We start from the raw sequence: 17,093 nt of genomic DNA on the forward strand, positions 1-17,093 counted from the left end.
GCCGTTTAGCCATGTTGCAATCGCCGTGGGTATCAACATTCCTGTCCCACCGACTCATTGACAACTGTCATTTCACTTCTCCTCCGCGACTTGCCTCTACCAGCGCCTGTATGCTGTTGCTTGTTCGGGTTGACTGGCCTATCTTTATTGTCCTTGCTTTCCACCGACCAAAAAATGGTAGCTGGAGTATTTAATAATGCACAAACCGCACTTATGACTGCCTGGATGGTTTTCCACCTCGCAGATCTGGTAGCATGCACGAGGGAGACAACCTCGTGTGGTGGACGTGTTGACCCTACAGGGAGGGTCGCCATGTTACGTTGCGCCATTGTGCGCTTGCATACCCGTCACCCCTCCAGTAGCACGGGTGCATCGCCCATCGCCGGTGGTTCTGAGTCTGGCCAGTCAGGAAATCAAAAAAGTACTGCTTACTTCTGTTTGTTACTGCTGGTGCTCAGCTCGCCTCGGTAGAGTTATGCAACTGACAATGCCATAAACCACAGACAGAAAAAAATGGCCTCTCATCTGTAAAAACAGAAAATTAAAAGATCACTTGGGATAGCCCGAAGATACTCTGCAATGCCCATGGCCCACATAGGCGAGCATAATTGCATCTGCTTTCGTCAGAACAGAGGCTCTACCGCAACAAAGCCCATTCCGTCATCCAAACAGAAAATACATCTACTCACCACTCCCAGTGGTAGACACGAAAGTCTTCAACGCTATGCATCACCTACAGATTAGAGCTGATATCAGTGCTTCGGGGACTGGTGACTATTTCTGAGGCACACACATACTCTACTGGTATTATCCAACTCATGTAATAAACACTCGATTGACCAGTTAGCTTAGAAGTCCATTCACGCCAGCCCTTACACATCTGATTCCCATACCACGCTTCTGCGCGCTTATATCGGCTTTTACTAGATCCCTTGTAATGTAATGTCGTTTGTTAGCAAACTCAACCCCTGGTCGCTAGCCTACTATGTACAAATCTATCTATTTCTTACTCCATGTAATCACATGTTATCACCCTAGTTGCAGCAGATGCCAAGTTTTTCTTTCTGTGTATTAATGCGTGTTATCCCATTTTATATCCCCTCAAACTCACTATGTGTTGCGAATCTCCCCCATCCCCTCACCTTCCCAAGCTTTTAACTTCGGAAGTGCCCGCTTTGGACGACCTGGTTAGCTGATCTCCACTCCACCTGCCCTATGATCTACGACTCCGGGATCACCAAGCGGACCAAGGAAACCTGCAGTCCCATATCGGCTTCGTTCCAGCTAGTTTCCTCGACCAGGCTGAAATGAATACCACTGCTCAATGAACTGCATACCCAAGACGAATCATCTCAAATGTGACGTCCGTCACGGGGCTGTCCAAAAACTGAAGCATGTCAGGCCAATGACGACACGGCACTGCCATACTCAGTTTGATAGTACACCCGCAACTGTTCCATTCCTCCTCCCGACCGAGCCCTCTTGCCTACTCGATTCATTGACCCCAACTACCACCATAACACTCATTTCAACCTGTTAGACTACTCGTTTGAATGCAACCACCTCTATGTCCTCATCCAACCAAACTTCTGCACCTGACTTCCCAACAACAATGCAACCAGTGAGTCTGCTTGTTCTCAGATTGAACCACAATTTTGAGGCTAAACATGCCATGTTCTCCCAATTCGAATTATTCCATCTCCACCTCCACTTTTGCTGGTTGTGACTCCGGCCATTTACTCAACCATCCAGGGTCGCTCATGGCCAGAAATGGTTTTCCAGTTTTAGTTCATATCAGCCGACTTAGTCTTTGAATTAGTCGGACCTCATACCTATTGTTCCCCACAAGTTACAAAAGAAACATATTATTATTTAATCGAGTACTTCCCACTGTCCATGAAATTGTCCCATTTTCGCGCAATCCCCACTACCCGCAAACCCCCATTCGGTCTGTAAACGCAAGATCGTGCCAGACGGTATGCCACCCACAAACTGGAAATACACATTATTATTATTATTATTATTATTATCGGGTGTTTAGCTTTGGCTGTGGTTGTCATGGGCGATGCGTGTCCACATTACGGGGGGCCGCATTTGACATGGTAGAGCTGGAGACTGGAATGCCCAAGTACTTGGTGGCTATAGATTTTTGGCAACATTCTTCGATTTTGAAGTCGACGCTTGTGGTCGATAAGCTTCGCTGCTTGTCTCCAAAAATCTGGCCCAATCCATGTCAGAAATTGTTACTTTGGCGGGGAGTTCACTATCGCATCTTTATCGTCTGCTGCGAAAATATGCGATGATAGTTCTACGCACTTTAGACGCTGCATTCCCGTCAGGTTTGCTTCCCATCGAGCACTGCTGCCTTTGATATTCAAGGGCTGCGGTATTCGAGTATTAACTGGAATCCGAAATCACGGCCGGTTGCGACGGCAGGCTTTCAAGGGCGCAAATGACCATAAATACGGTAGGTTTGGCCAAAAGTTTGGGGTCGGCTGAACTGGCGCTAAGCAAAAGTCTGGTTTTGCCCCTCCTGTAAGACGTCCTGTCCCAGCCCCTGCGCCCTTAGGGGACAGTCCTAAGACATACAATCGATCGTTGAGTTGACACAACTCCTCAAGGTCTTCTGTACGGCAGTGTTCGTTTCCGCGTTAGAAAAATGGATGATCTTTTCCCCAAGCAACGAACTCGGGATGGACGGCGCTAGGTTCTCCTTCAGGGAAGAAAATTCACTAATGTCTTAAGTTTAGGCCTTTGTGTTCCTTGTGTTTATATCCTCGATGGATTTAGAAAAATCTAGAGTTTTGAATTTAGTAGCCCCATTCGAAAGTAACATTCGCGCTTGTCCTTCCGACTCAGCAGTGGTGAACCTGGTTACGTTTGTGATAGCTCTCTTTTTATTCACGAACTTTATAACATGTTTAAGGCAGAGACAGCTTGCGCAAACAAACGGGTCGCTAGGTTTAGATAAATGGTTTATGTTTACGCACCCTAAACCCGTACGTTCAAAATGCCGCAAGACGTTGAAAGTGCAGCGCTTTATAGAACCTCGTACATTCGACGGACACCGATTTCGTCCACATATGTTGTGGCCCAAAGAAAACTGCGGAGAGCAGTCTGTAGCGAGTTGGCCCATGACTGAGACTAGATGCGTTGCAGGAACTGAGTGCAAGCTAACAAATTTTTTAAGCAACAGTTTTGTTAGAGTTGGAACTTCAACAAAATGGCACGCTTTATCTTTGTTAATATATTAAAAAGTGAGGAAATGTATTTACAAATTGACACGAGCAAAAAACGAAACCGAGTTTGAACGGACCGCGCTGCCGTCAGCGACCTTCGGTCCTGGAGGTGCTTCTCAGCAATGCATATTCCATATTCACTGAGGTCATAATCAGGCCTACGCTGGACAGACGTGACTGCAACATGTCATTTTGAGGGAAATGAAATCCACTGGTAAGCCCGGTCAATCCAAGCTCGTCAACCGCAGAGATGACCAGTTTGTAGTCAACCACCTCCAGTGTGATAGACAGTCCTTATACTTTCGGCATTTTCCCTAAGAACCGGGAACGTACACTCACTTTCAGGGTGCTAAAAGTCTGCCAACCTTGTATGCCCAATCATTTTTCACCCAATCACTGTCAAAAAATTGTCTCAATCCACTACCAAATAGCCTTCGTGAAAGAGTAATCTTTAATACGTCATACCCAAAACCCCTCAGCGGTCATCGCTGAGGTTGGAAAACTGCAACTCAATCGCCCCAACGGCCCAAACCCACCAGAGATACTGGGAGACCAAGCTGAAAGCGAAAGTTCATGGCACTCCTGGGCTCTCATTCTGATGAGCACAACCCAACCGAATAGTGACAGGAGATTTTTCTCTGATATCCCGTGATATCGAACTAATGTGGACCTATTTCAAGGGATTTTTAAACAACAATCGCAACAAATTACGGAAAGTATGAGCCAAAATAAATCGCAATAGAAAGTGCTGGTCTTGTGAGACTAATAATAATAATTACTATTATTCCCAACTAGTGGGTAGCATACCGTCGGGCATGATCATGGTATTACAGTCAGAATAAAGGCATGACTGGTGGGGTTTGGGATTAATGGGAGCTTCCTGGAAAAGGGAAAGTGAGGTACACAGTAAACATTAATGAAGTAGAGTTCATCACACCTGAGGTGGCATGGGGGGGACCCAAAATTACAAGGTCTCTCTATATCCTATGGAGAACATATCACATGGCACGAGATCTGAGCGTTAGGGTCTAAAAGTGGCCGGCAGAGAAAACAATACAAGTGAGGGCATAACAAAGAGCTTCCTGACTGGAACGTGACAAAAACAAAAAACTTCAAACTACAGGAAGTGTGGGGCCGGAATAATGGATATGGAGAGGCAGCAGAGTTGCTACGTCATGGCGGGCCGGTTTGAACTAAAGCCCGGAACTGTCCCTAGGGATTCATAGCTCTGGGCTGTGTGGCGGATGGCCACGGAATGCTATGTGGGGGTGGTGTAGTGGGGTAAAAAATGTGGTACGGACAAATGGTAGCGGGAAACGCAGACTTACAATGTGCAGTGAAGCTTTTGCCACTCACTAGTGTTGCAGATGGAGCAGGGTCGAGTGTATAAGTTACTTGGGAAGTGAGTTCACGTAAACTGAGCAATAATTGACTGAGATGGTGAGGAGTACGAATAGAAGCCGCCGAGATCTTTACATCTGGCAGAAGGTTCGGCAGATTGTAATGAATGCCTTCCGGTCGTGGCCGGGAACAAATGGAGGTTGATTGTGGTTGTCGGCATGGGAACCAGTGAGCGAGAGGACCTGGACAAAGTAAGAGGGGAACAATTGCGGGTATGCTATCAACTCGGGTATTCCAGCGCCGTACCATCACTGCACTGAACTTCTAGACAGCCCCTTGGTGGACGCGTGATTTAAGTTGTTAGGCTGAGATGTGCAGTCTTCTTGTTGTTGTTGTTGTTTCCCCTTTTATTTTTCGGGTCGGGATCCCTTCCTTCGTGATGCACAAATCGGGTGGAGTTGACAACGGCCGAACAGATAGTCCATAGCGCGCATTACCACGGGTCGAAGCTTGGGGAGAAGATGAAATGAGATGAGATCAATAAGGTCTGAAGAGTTATAGGGGTTATCAGGCAGGATATAGTCCTTTAATAGGGGCAAAAAAATGAACGTCCACCACAGTTATGGAAGAATATCAGGTGATTAATCAAGACAGGATAAGGATGAATCTGTACTCAGTAGTGTAGTCATCAGAGTCAAGCTATTCGGTAAGGGGATTCGTCCCTCCGGTCTCTACACACGGTAATTTCAATGTCTAGCGAATACTTACTTCGGTGATTCGGCTACGGCAATGTGCAAGGGGTGGAAATACTCTTTAGCTTACACGCCATGGATTTTTCGTTCAAATGGTTATCACAGAAAGGTCGAACCTAATACGGATTCTGGGTGGCAGCCTAACTCACAAGGTGAGCAAAGATGCCAGCAGCCGGTGAGACATAGCTACCCAACATTATGTGTCCCCAAAACTGGCGGTTTTCTGACTAATAGTTAATTTTTTTATTTAACTCCTCATGCCCCGATCAATAAAACAAAGATTTTTTAGACAAGGCGTTCTGTGGGGATGCGGCCGTTTTGGCTAAGGCGCATCTGGTTGAATCTAGGCCTTCTGCATCGCCTAATCTACCGGCGGGCTTACATAGATAACTGCTGCCCTGAATTTTCTTCCTGTACTCCCTATAATATCCGTAACTCAGGATGTTTACCCTTACTGTCGACATGTCGAACTGTCTTTAGACAAAACTTTTTCCTTTGCCTTTATTCTAAAATATGGAACAAGCTCCCCTCCTATATCCGAACTAGCTCATCTCATTTTGGCTTTCGAAAGGCCATCGATTCTTACCTTTCTATTCAGGGAGCTGAGCGCCTTTTCGCGCCTCAGCTTGCACTAGACACTTTTTGAAATAGGCCCTAAGCCCTTCTAATTTGCGCACTCACCCTGACTGTCCTGTTATTAGGTCCTGGCACTTACAGTTACCAGCTAGAAACCCTTAGCATTAGTCCACAAGTGCGACAACCACCCTCCCAAGTGTTCTTATCTATAACCTGCAACTTTATCTTTCTCATGCTCGTCTCCACTGACCTGGTTGCATATCCCTCCTCCGGCCTTAAGCTTTTGTACCCAGCCCAAATATTATTAGTTCTTCAAGCCTGGCCCCATCCCCGAGTAACTCAGTCAGCTCTGTTAAATGACTAGTGCTTTGCTTAGGCTGGGTTGAACCAACCTAAGCCAAACTAAGGCCTCAGTTCTACGCTGTTCCAAACCATTTTACATCCCCTGAACACGCACAGCGCACACATACCAGCGCCGTACACATATCAAATGGTGGGTCTGGAGATGCGCTATGAACGAAATACTTGTTTGGCCCCACAGCCCAATCATTCACACATACACATAGCACCGGTGCACCTCTACTTGACGAAGTGGTTCACACCAATGCTTCGTGTTCGTTTAGCCCTAGTACACAGGCTCTGAACATCTCCATTCCACTCCCATTGCCCAAAAGGTAGTTGATGATTCATTTGCTCCCGCGACTTGCCTCTTCCAGTGCGACGGGATAAAATATCTGGTAGCCAAGGCTATTTATTAATACACAAGTCGCATTTAAGACCGCTTAGATGGTTTTCCACTTCGCAGATCTGATAGCATGCACGAAAGATGAAAACATCATGTGGTGGACGGGTACGCCCTACATGGAGGGTCGCCCTGTGACTTGCACCATAGTGCGCTCATATACTCGCCAACCCTCCAGTGGCACGGGTGTATCGCCCATCGCCGGTGGTTCCGTGGCTGGCCTTTAATCCGGAAAAACCAAAAAAGCAGCGTTGCTGTTTGTCTGTAGTTGGATTGGCCTTGTTCCGGTCGTCACTTAATCCACAACACCAAAAAATACAATCGGACGACAGGGGCACCCGTTTGTTCTAAAAATAATAATAAAAAGAATATTAAAAGAACATTCATGCATGGGGTAGCCTGAGTGTACATGTGAAGCTCACGGCTAACGTCGACGTGCCAGGTGTAGCCACTTTCGTCTTAGTGGGGTCACACCACCCCTAGTCCACTTCATCATCCAAACATAGCACACATGTTCTTCCCTCTTGTTATCTAGAGCGATCATATGATTTCCTGATTACAAGCAGCCACAGATAGCACTTAATGGCTGCTTTGTACCATGCACCATTCGTTCTCTGAAGTTAACAGCACTGACTCGGAGACTGGTGATCCTTAATCTCACTTTCCTGTTACGTTGACGTAGTAGACCTCAGTTAAGCTACGATTCTTGTCAATTAGCTGGGAAGCTGTTGCTTGTCAGCCTTTTACTTGTCCACTGTCACTGCTTGCATCAACCCCTCTTTTTGCACAACAAGGACCAGATGTCATGACGCTTTGGTGAGCAAAAACGTACCGTCCGTTCTCAACTAGACCAACAGCTAGCCCCCCTGCTAACTTCCACGACGACAAAGTTGTCACCTTCTTAGATCTAGGCACCTACTCTGGCCCAACCAGTGCTTGGCTTCTTGATCAGCAAACGTATTCACCTTTCTTGGGTCCGTTTAACTTGCTGTCATCCCTTTTTAAATTTTTTCTGTCGACGCATTGTACCTCATGCCTCCTAACGCCCGCCACGCGCTACTGCTTTCATTTTATTTCTTTTGCACTGCCCCTCTTCTTAGGCTTCAAACCTCGACTGCAGTGGTCTAAGCGCCCTTAAAACGGACATTCATTTAAACTGGCTGGTGTCCGGTCTACACTCACACGGTCCTCCAACAAAAGGGTAATTATCCGTGAGCCTACATCTACATGATTCCGTGTCAATCTCCGTCTCACTCAGAACCAGCTGCCACGGAACCGCGAATCCCTTCTCCGACACTTGACGACCGTTACGGGGCTGTCCATAAACCGGAGCATGTCAGTGGGATAATGGCATGACACTGTCACCTGAATTCCCTACAACAGTGCAACCAGTGAATCTGTTTACCTTCAGATTAAATCACATTTTTGAGACAAAACGTGCCATGTGCTCCCAATTTGAATTATCCCATCTCCATCTCCACTTTTGCTCGTTGTGACTCCGGCCATTTACCTAACCACCCAAGGTCACTCATGGCCAGCAATGGTTTTCAGTTTTAGTTCATGCCACCTGACCGTCTTTGAACTAGTCGTTCCCCATGCCCATTGTTCCCCACAAGTTGGAAAAGGAACCTATTATTATTTCACCAGATATTCCCTGCTGTTTGTGACATTGTCCTCTTTTCGAGCAATCCGCACCCCCACAAATCCCCAGTCATGCTCCATTCTGACTGTAAAACTATGATCACGCCAGCCGGTTTGCCACCCACAAGTTTCGAATAAACCTATTATTATTATTATTAAATACCAGACCAACAAGTCCGTCATCCCGCAGGTCCCGTCAGCCCTTATACATCGCATTTCCCTACCACATCACCACCGTGCGTGCTTGTATCGACTTTTGCCAGATCCAGCGTGCTTGAATATCGTATGCTAGAAAAGTCAGCCCTTGGTCGCTAGTCTACTGAGTACAAATCCACTCCCTTCCTATCTCACACACTCACCTGTTGTCATCGCCCTAATCGCGACAGACGTCAAGTATTTTGCTATGTATAATAATGCGCCTTATCCAATTTGATGTCTCCTCAAACTCACCATGCTTTACTATTCTCATCCCATCCCCGCATCTTCCCAAGCATTGTTGTCCACTACACCTGGTCTAGGAGCCACATCCGCAGCATCCCCAAACCGACTGAGAAACCTGCAATCCTGAACCGGCTTCGTTCTGCCTCGTTTCCTTGGCCAGCCTGAGAAGAATCCCACCGCTCAAAGAATCGCAAATCCCAGCCCAATAACCTTGAATTTGAATTCCTTAGTTTTCAGGCCAATGATGTCGCGGCACTGCCATACTCAGTTTGATAGCACACCCGCAGCTGGTCACTTCCTTCTCTCGACCGTACCCGCTTGCCCACTTGTTCCATCAACTGCAAACGCGAACCTTAATTCGGGTTTTCTGTTACACCGCCTAATATAATCTTGGAAGTATTCAGGTCCTGTTTACTGGCAACAGAGTTCCTAGTTGCGAGTGGCGGAAAGCACCAGGCTTACCATGACCGGCTGATGGGAGTTGCCAGAGAGTTTGCTGTAGGAGATGCAAATGGCGTGCTGCTCATCATAACATCTCCCAAAGGGCAGCACTCAAACTGTTCTTGCTTTCACAGTAGAGCGGTAACAACTAATCTGACAAACACGACTAACATACCTGGTCAACTGGCTAGATATAATTTACGTCGATCATAGAAGCAAGTCGAACAAACCCAACGAACGAACACGACTAACACGCGGTAAACAACTAACGCGCGCCTATTATCTTGAAGGATACAGGTTAATAGTCCAACTTGGACAAGATGAAATGCTGAGGTTTAATGAGGCTTCTAATTTTGCATATGTTCCGGGGGAGACGTAGGGCATTCTTGATGCGCATTATTCATCGAGAAATTGATGTCCTAAAATGAGAGCGAAACATATGCCTGTTTATCAAAATAGCAATATGAGGCAGACGTCTGATAAACTGGGAACAAGTCATATTCTATAAAGTAAGCACGTCAGCTGATCCTGCTTTACCTCGATATTTTATTCGAGTAAAAGTAGTAGTAACCGCGCCTCCTTACTGTGCCGGTTTGGGGGTGACAGCGTCCAAATAAAATAGAACCCAGTGTATGTGGCATTGTTCATCTACCGCGCAATGTACCTACAAAACCTGCCAGTCATGCTTCTATTCTGGCTGTAAGACTGCGATCATACCTGACGGTATGCAACCCATCAGTTCGCAGTAAACGTTATTATTAATTAGGCTTAGGGAATACAAAGCTTACCAAAACGAATGATGCCCTATTACCTGAATAGCAGATTGGAACTTATGGAACCCAACCAGCGTCACATTAACCTATCGTTTTTTGCTCCAACTGGCACTTCACAGCGTTGGTACCAGCATAATGATGTTGCCATATTGCTGAGCTAGATTTGCGGATGCGCACGACTGTCCGGGAACCACTGTTTTGGAATCTATGCTCTGGTCCAAGTCAACGTTATAGCGCGTCTTCTTTTTGAACCATTTGACAAACACACACATGGAATTTCTATAAATGGGTCGGAGGGCCAGGTAGCGAACCAAAGTTATCATATGCTACCCAATCTTATGGAGAAAACTGACGATCGTTAACGAACTGCGGGCAAGATCCACCATCACAGTAGCTGACGTGGTATTATATACTAGCACACACTAGCACACCAGCAGACATGGAAATGGCACAACGGGACGCTTTTTACGCCACCCGCATTAGGCCTCTAGTTTGTCCATGATGAACGGCATCACTTGCCACTGTTCACTCATCATCTTACTGAACAAGGCAATCAATTTACGCATATAAGCAAACTGCTTGCTTTGTTCTAATGCACAGAAAATCGGACGCTCGGTACCCATGCCATTCGTGATAAGGAACGTGTGAAGATTGTATCTGCGGGTCACATCACTTGCTCTCAAAAGGCCAATTCAAATCAGTTGGTGGAGTATGTACAATCAACCTTCACTGCATCCGGGGAGCGTTGAGTTGGTGTTATCTGCTCTCATCTGGCGAAGTGTGGATGACTGTATTGACTTTCCTCCAACTGCAACCCAAACACACAGCTGGACCCACGAAGCTCTACCGTAACTCAAGTCATGTCGGCTACCACCACAAAACCCTTTCCTTTGTCACATGCTCAGGCGGGTCGACACTTTCGACGGTCGTTGTGAATGATAAGTGGTGAGGGTTTTGCCGAAATGCGCGGGCTGCCGCATCTCACATGTATTTTACTTTATGCTGAAGCCAAGTGTGTCGTACCCTGGAATGTTATCAAGCAAGCTTATATTTTCTTTTTTTGTGGATGCATAGGATGCACTGTCTAACGAGCGCAAAATACCACTGTGAATGCTTGAGTACCATCCGGTCGTTAATGTTGTCCCTACATTGGATTCGTGTTCATACTCCGAGGATTGCAGCAGGAAACGAGCATGTTTTACGCGTTCCGAAAACAGTTTATCCACGTCGAGGTATAAGCATAAGTCCGGCGGATGAAAGCGTTATCTGTCTGTTATGCGTCTACGGTCTACAAATGCGCGCACATCTGTTCCCTCTGGAACACTTTCAAGCATAATCGTCAGTATGTTAACAATTGCCGACTTCGACTGCCGGTGCTCCACTGAGATGGTAGTCTTGTAACAGTTGGCTATGACATGCAACAATTTCCCGAACGGCCAGGGTTTTTCCGGCAAGTATGCGCCGGAAATCGGCTCCTGAACGAATGACGGAAATGAGTCGTTTTTGGTTTGCTTTAATTAAAAAACATTTTTTGGTTCACGTGTCCTGACAACGCAAGAGTGACGAAAATCCAGGCCACCAGGTTTTGTGTTTAAGCAAACTTGTGTGGGTAACAAAAGGTATGCATTATTCTCCAGTATCAAATATGTTGTTTTGTCAGGCGATATAGCGCCCCCGGGTTCAAAGAGAGTTGCTCCTCCTAGAAGTTGACGCAGCATATGTGTACACATTCGACGATTGTCTTCACACACATCGTTAAGTGTGTGTGTCTCCATCAGTATTGAGTGCAGTTAACGTGGACCGTGGGGCCTGACAACGCTTCTCCTGTACTTAACTTTAAGCGTGTTACCAGGAGACGTCAAGCTGCATTCGCACTGTCGGCAATTCGAAGCCTAAGACTGTAAGATGACGGAGCTCAGTAGACTTCGGCTACCATTATTATGCATTTCGTGCGCCATCCTGACGTTGTACTTAATGGACGGGCCGTTACATTCAGTACAGTATGTACTCTGGCACTGTATGCTACACACGTTGGCACCTGCTATCACACCTTTGGCTTAATTGGATAAATGGTTCATCTACTTTTCCTGACGCAGAGCTCTGCGGCAAAGGGGTGAGCAATCTGACTTTACAGGAAAAAAAGTAAACTTCCTTGGCATAGTGACAGAAAATATCGTTGATCCGTTTGCTCCTGTGCCGGTAATTCCGGTAGTATTAGGGTGGCTACTGATGAAGGCGAACATGTAACAATACGAGTGTCTGTACCAAACGAACACAAATCGCATGTTGAAAGCCTTTTGGAATGTGAGTTTTGAGTCTCCCATCTATTTGTATGTGTCAACTTTATCTGTTATTCAACAGATGGTTTACATACCATTTCAAACCAGAGTAATAATCGCTAACTCCATTCAAAATATTCACATTCTGTTAGCTTTCTACACCCGAAATTCACCTTCCAACTACTGATATTTACGACCAACACTGGCTTCACATATATCGAAAGCGCGCCATGTCAAACTGCTGCAAATGAGCAATTCCATGCAAATATTGCACCAATAAATGTTTTATGATAAATTCTAATGGCACCCCACCAGAAGATCAGAATGGGGATGACGCCGTGGGAAACATAATCGCACCAAAAACCATAACGCTGCAAGTGTATAATGGAATGCACGCGACAAAATGAGGGACGAAGATTAATTAAAATATTACAGTGTAACGTATATCATAGTGGCCTCTGGTTTGAGAATACATACGTAAGCTGCAACGCTTTTACGCAAAAATTGTATTCAACACACAAAGCTTTTGGAGAAATGTGCATCCGCCGGTTTAGGATCGGCTGCCTCAATTGGTGTTATGCTACAAGCTTGGAAATAAAAGTACTGTTGTTGTTTTCATTGATCATACTTAGTGTTCTTCAATACCCTGTGGAACATCAGGCGCGGAAGATAGTAGGATGAAAACGAGCTGCCTAACTGTCTCTGAATTCGCCTATTCTTGCTACAATCTTGCACTTGATGGTTTTTTTCGCTGAGGCCTACTAGCGTGTATGATTACCCACTCTGAAATTCTGCCAATAGCGTCTCATCCAAGAATTATAAATAAGGCTTTCAGATTATTTCCTGTAGCTCCTAGTTCACCACTGCATGAGAGCGTTATCCCCCCATCAATAGCAACCCAAGGCTGCACGCCCACTGACCCTAATAGAGGCAACATCGGAAAGGGGGCAGGCTGGTTTCTGTTCAGCTTTCGGCGCGTACCTTACACAAAAGAAGGCTGCAGTGAAGAATTACGTCTCCCTTCAATCGGACTGCTGGAAAGTCAGTGCGCGGTAAAAACGCCGGTACAGACTGCTTTTCTATTTGTCCCTCCTGACGATAAAAGCATTTATACCACCTTTCTCAGGTATGTTGTTTTTTCCGTAACAAGACGAAAAAATGCATCTCACCCAGTGGAATATTTCAACCACAATAGTATACAGGATCAAACTTCGCCATTTGCAATGAAGTGTGCAACCCGTCTTGTCGAGGGACATTTATTTACCGAGGAATGCGGACCGAAGCTTCTGCTCCGGAAATACGATTCATCGTTTGCAAACAATAATAGAAATGTATCTGTTTAAAGGGGGGAAACATGTTGCTTGCGTTATTTTTTGCCTTCTCCAGTGCTTGTTTGTTGAGTTCAAACTTTCCTCATATTTGCCTATGAATGTGAAATTAGGAGGGAGCGAATAATTGCCTGTGCGGATAAAGCTACACATGATTGAGTGCGGTTGGCGATAAATTGTTAAATGATTTACAAGGCTCTTGCACAACAGGTTTTCAGCGCCTTGTGTTAACAAAACAAAGTCAAGTTGCTATTCATCCGAAGATAACAATTTGGCATTTCTAACAAGCTGGAACTTTAAGAACGATGCCGTATCCAGTGTGGTCAAATGGATCAAGGTAGAACGCTCAACCGACCACTGTCATCATTTGCAGCTATTGGTACACTTGGTTGAGAGTTTTTAACCAAAAGTGTTATTCGTGTCCTTCGTCGGGTGCACGGGGTAGTTTATTGAGCGGTATGAGAGGGCGGCATTCGGAATTTTGTTGAAAAACCGAACCGTGCCTAAGTGAACAACTTGGCATAGAAATGTCACCGGGCATGTAGCACAAACGCCACAGTTTTGAGCTAATGAGCCTTGCACATGTTACGCAAAATGATTGTCGTCTCTGTTTTCTAGCTGGCGCCTTACAGCGTTGGCAATAATCCATTAACTAATGGCTGTAAATTAGCTCCTCTTTAGTACCGAAAATATGGACACACACAGTATCCCGAGAAACAGTTTGCTAAAAATCTGTGCTTTAGCACAGGTCAGCAGTATAACGTGTTCTCTTTTCGAACCGGTTTGCAAGCACATCACCGCGTTTTATAGGCGGACCAGAGTCTAGACACTAAAAGTAAATTATTCATTTGCGGACACGTTTGAGATAAACCTGAAGAGCATAACCACACAGCGGGCAAGGTTCACCATCACATTTAATGTGATATAATATGCAATCCGTTGCTTACCAGCGGTCACTGGTTCTAGTCGATCGGTATCAAAGCACGCAAGAGCCCAAGTCCTAGACCGCTAACTAGTTTGAGGCGCATTATCCCCGACCACCAACGGCAGGTCATTAGCCGCCGAAGTCGATCCTAAGCGCAGCGGGATTTGCCCCTGAACAATGAACCACTTAATGACAGCTGCGGCCCTCATGAGTGCCAGACCCTGAAATTTATCCAGAACTGGTTTTAGTTGTTTATCCAGGTCAAGTGGTTAGGAACAAGTCTAAGGGGTATGACTTGTTTCGATAGGCTGAAATCAGGCAGGTGCCTTCGGTGGATAGAAAAACTGCATAAGAAAACATCTATGAGAAGGTGGTGGATGCCGGCAGCTCTTTAAATATGGATTATATATGGATGCAGGGGAGCCACATCACCTGGTAGAAGGTGTACGTGCGTTCTCCAGCACACGTGTCAGTTGTCTGAAAGCATCTAGGTATTCGCACCAGAAACTATATTTTGGTTGAAGTAAACTGACCCCACATTCATTATTCCAACGCCATAACAATGAAAAATAAGGGTAGCGGTCACAAGTGCCTCGAAACGAGGAAACATGCGTACGCGGACATCGGCCCTGCCCTTCCCGAGTTTCCCTGCACCTTCGAGCGAAGCTCTGTGAATCAAAACCCAGCTATGCGGGACCGATTTTCCTCTCAGCATGGCCTATCGTATCCCTTCCAGTCCTCTGGAATATGGCTAATTCCTCGTACCAAAACTTGAGCAACTTTCTTCCAGATACCACTCTACAGACCTCATGCTGGTAGGAGATTTTAGCGCCCCCAACTAACCCTGGATCGAGCTCCAGTGCGTCGGGTCCAGTGGACGGTTTGCAGTTGCGCTGACAAAAGTTGTGCAGCACAACGCATGGATTCGACATGTGGCCGCACCCACCAGATTCCGCGCTGGTCACCTATAATCTATCCTTGATTTGGTCATTACAAACGAGACACCCCGTGGGTCTGTGCTCCACTATGAAACAGTGACCGCCGTGTGCCACCACTGATTTCATCTGCTACTGGGCCAGAAATCACGAACTCAAAAGTGGATTCGAAACTTCTGCCGCTTAGACATCTCAGGAATGCGCAACTTTCCTGATCAATTTAAGCTGGGACTAGCTTCAGCGTAAGCTTAATACAGGACCGTCCAGAAACTTCACGAAGCTGACGCAGTGTTCATCCAATAAAACCAGCACGCAATCGGGCTGACCGCAAGCTTCGGCTATTATCCACACTCCATCAAGTTGTCAGTTCATAGCACTATTAGACGATTTCTGCGCAAGTTCTCGTGTTGACGAGCTTGCTGCCTTGCGCTGAGGAATTAAAGAGCAGTGATACACCCTTTTTCACCCCTGCCTTTAAGGTGAACTGCAGTCGCTGAACACAGGAAATGCACAATTCAGGAAATTGATGAGAGAGCACCGTTGTCTGTTTTTAGTGGCTGAGTTGGACGTGTCCTGGTTGACGCATTTATCTGGCATTGCAGAAGACGCGTTTCGTCTGTTAAATATTCGTTTTAAATGTATACAAGGGATGGACTGAGGGTAATCTGCAACGCCCAGGGCAGTGATCCACCCTTTTTCACGCTTGCATATATTAGATGACGGCAGCCGCTGAACGACAAGAACAATTCCGACCCAGAAAACTCGGGCGCAAGCGTCGATCCCGTATATCAATCCATGAATCCGTGAATACGTAAATCCGTGTAAAATTTCAGTTCATATAGAGGAAAATGTCGGTAGCTCAGGTAGCGTAGATGGTCGTTGGCTTGTTCGCTGAGCTGGAGTCGAATCAATAATGGTCGAAAGCCGAACTCAGAAAGACAAAGTTCACTCCAACCAGACTACGATGGCGAGGGATGCCAAGTCCAAAGGTCAGGCGGGCATCGACAAATGAGGACCCGGGATAAAAAGAACAACCAATGGAACTGCCCGACCGAATAACTAAATCGCGGTCAATGTCATCCCCGGCTACCAGCACGTATATCAACACACACGTAAGACAACTGGATGCACAACCACTAACCCACCGCTACGAACAACTACGCACTAATGATGTCACCTCGATTGGTGATGAAACGGGGGAAAAACTCCTTCTTGGGGAAAAAACTCTGTCCTGGCTAAAAGTCCATCCCCTAAACGCAAACGGCCCGAGAAAACCGAGCTCCCACGGAAAGAAAAAACCTCGCAAGCGAAAAGCACCCCCAGAAACCACAGAGAGAGGAAGCAGAAAACATCGATCCAGAGGACACTCTGGAGACTTGGACTCAAAACCGGTGCACAACTATTAAGTCTGCCAAACTCACTGGTCACTAAACCTTCGGCTACTCACATATCTCCTGCTGGTAGGTGACTTCAACGCCCCAAAGAACTCCTGGATTGAGCTTCAGCGCGTCGAATCAGGCGGACATTTTGCTGCGGTGCTGTTTGAAGTCGTTCAACAGAGCGCTTGGACCCAGCATGTCGTTGCACCCAGCAGATACCGCGCAGGCCAACTACCATCCCTCTTGGATTTGGTCATCACCAACGAAAGACACTTCGTTGATCAGGTAACAATTAACGCTC

The sequence above is a fragment of the Opisthorchis viverrini genome (genome assembly GCF_000715545.1).
Source record: "Opisthorchis viverrini unplaced genomic scaffold opera_v5_456, whole genome shotgun sequence".
NCBI classification, from domain to species: domain Eukaryota; kingdom Metazoa; phylum Platyhelminthes; class Trematoda; order Opisthorchiida; family Opisthorchiidae; genus Opisthorchis; species Opisthorchis viverrini.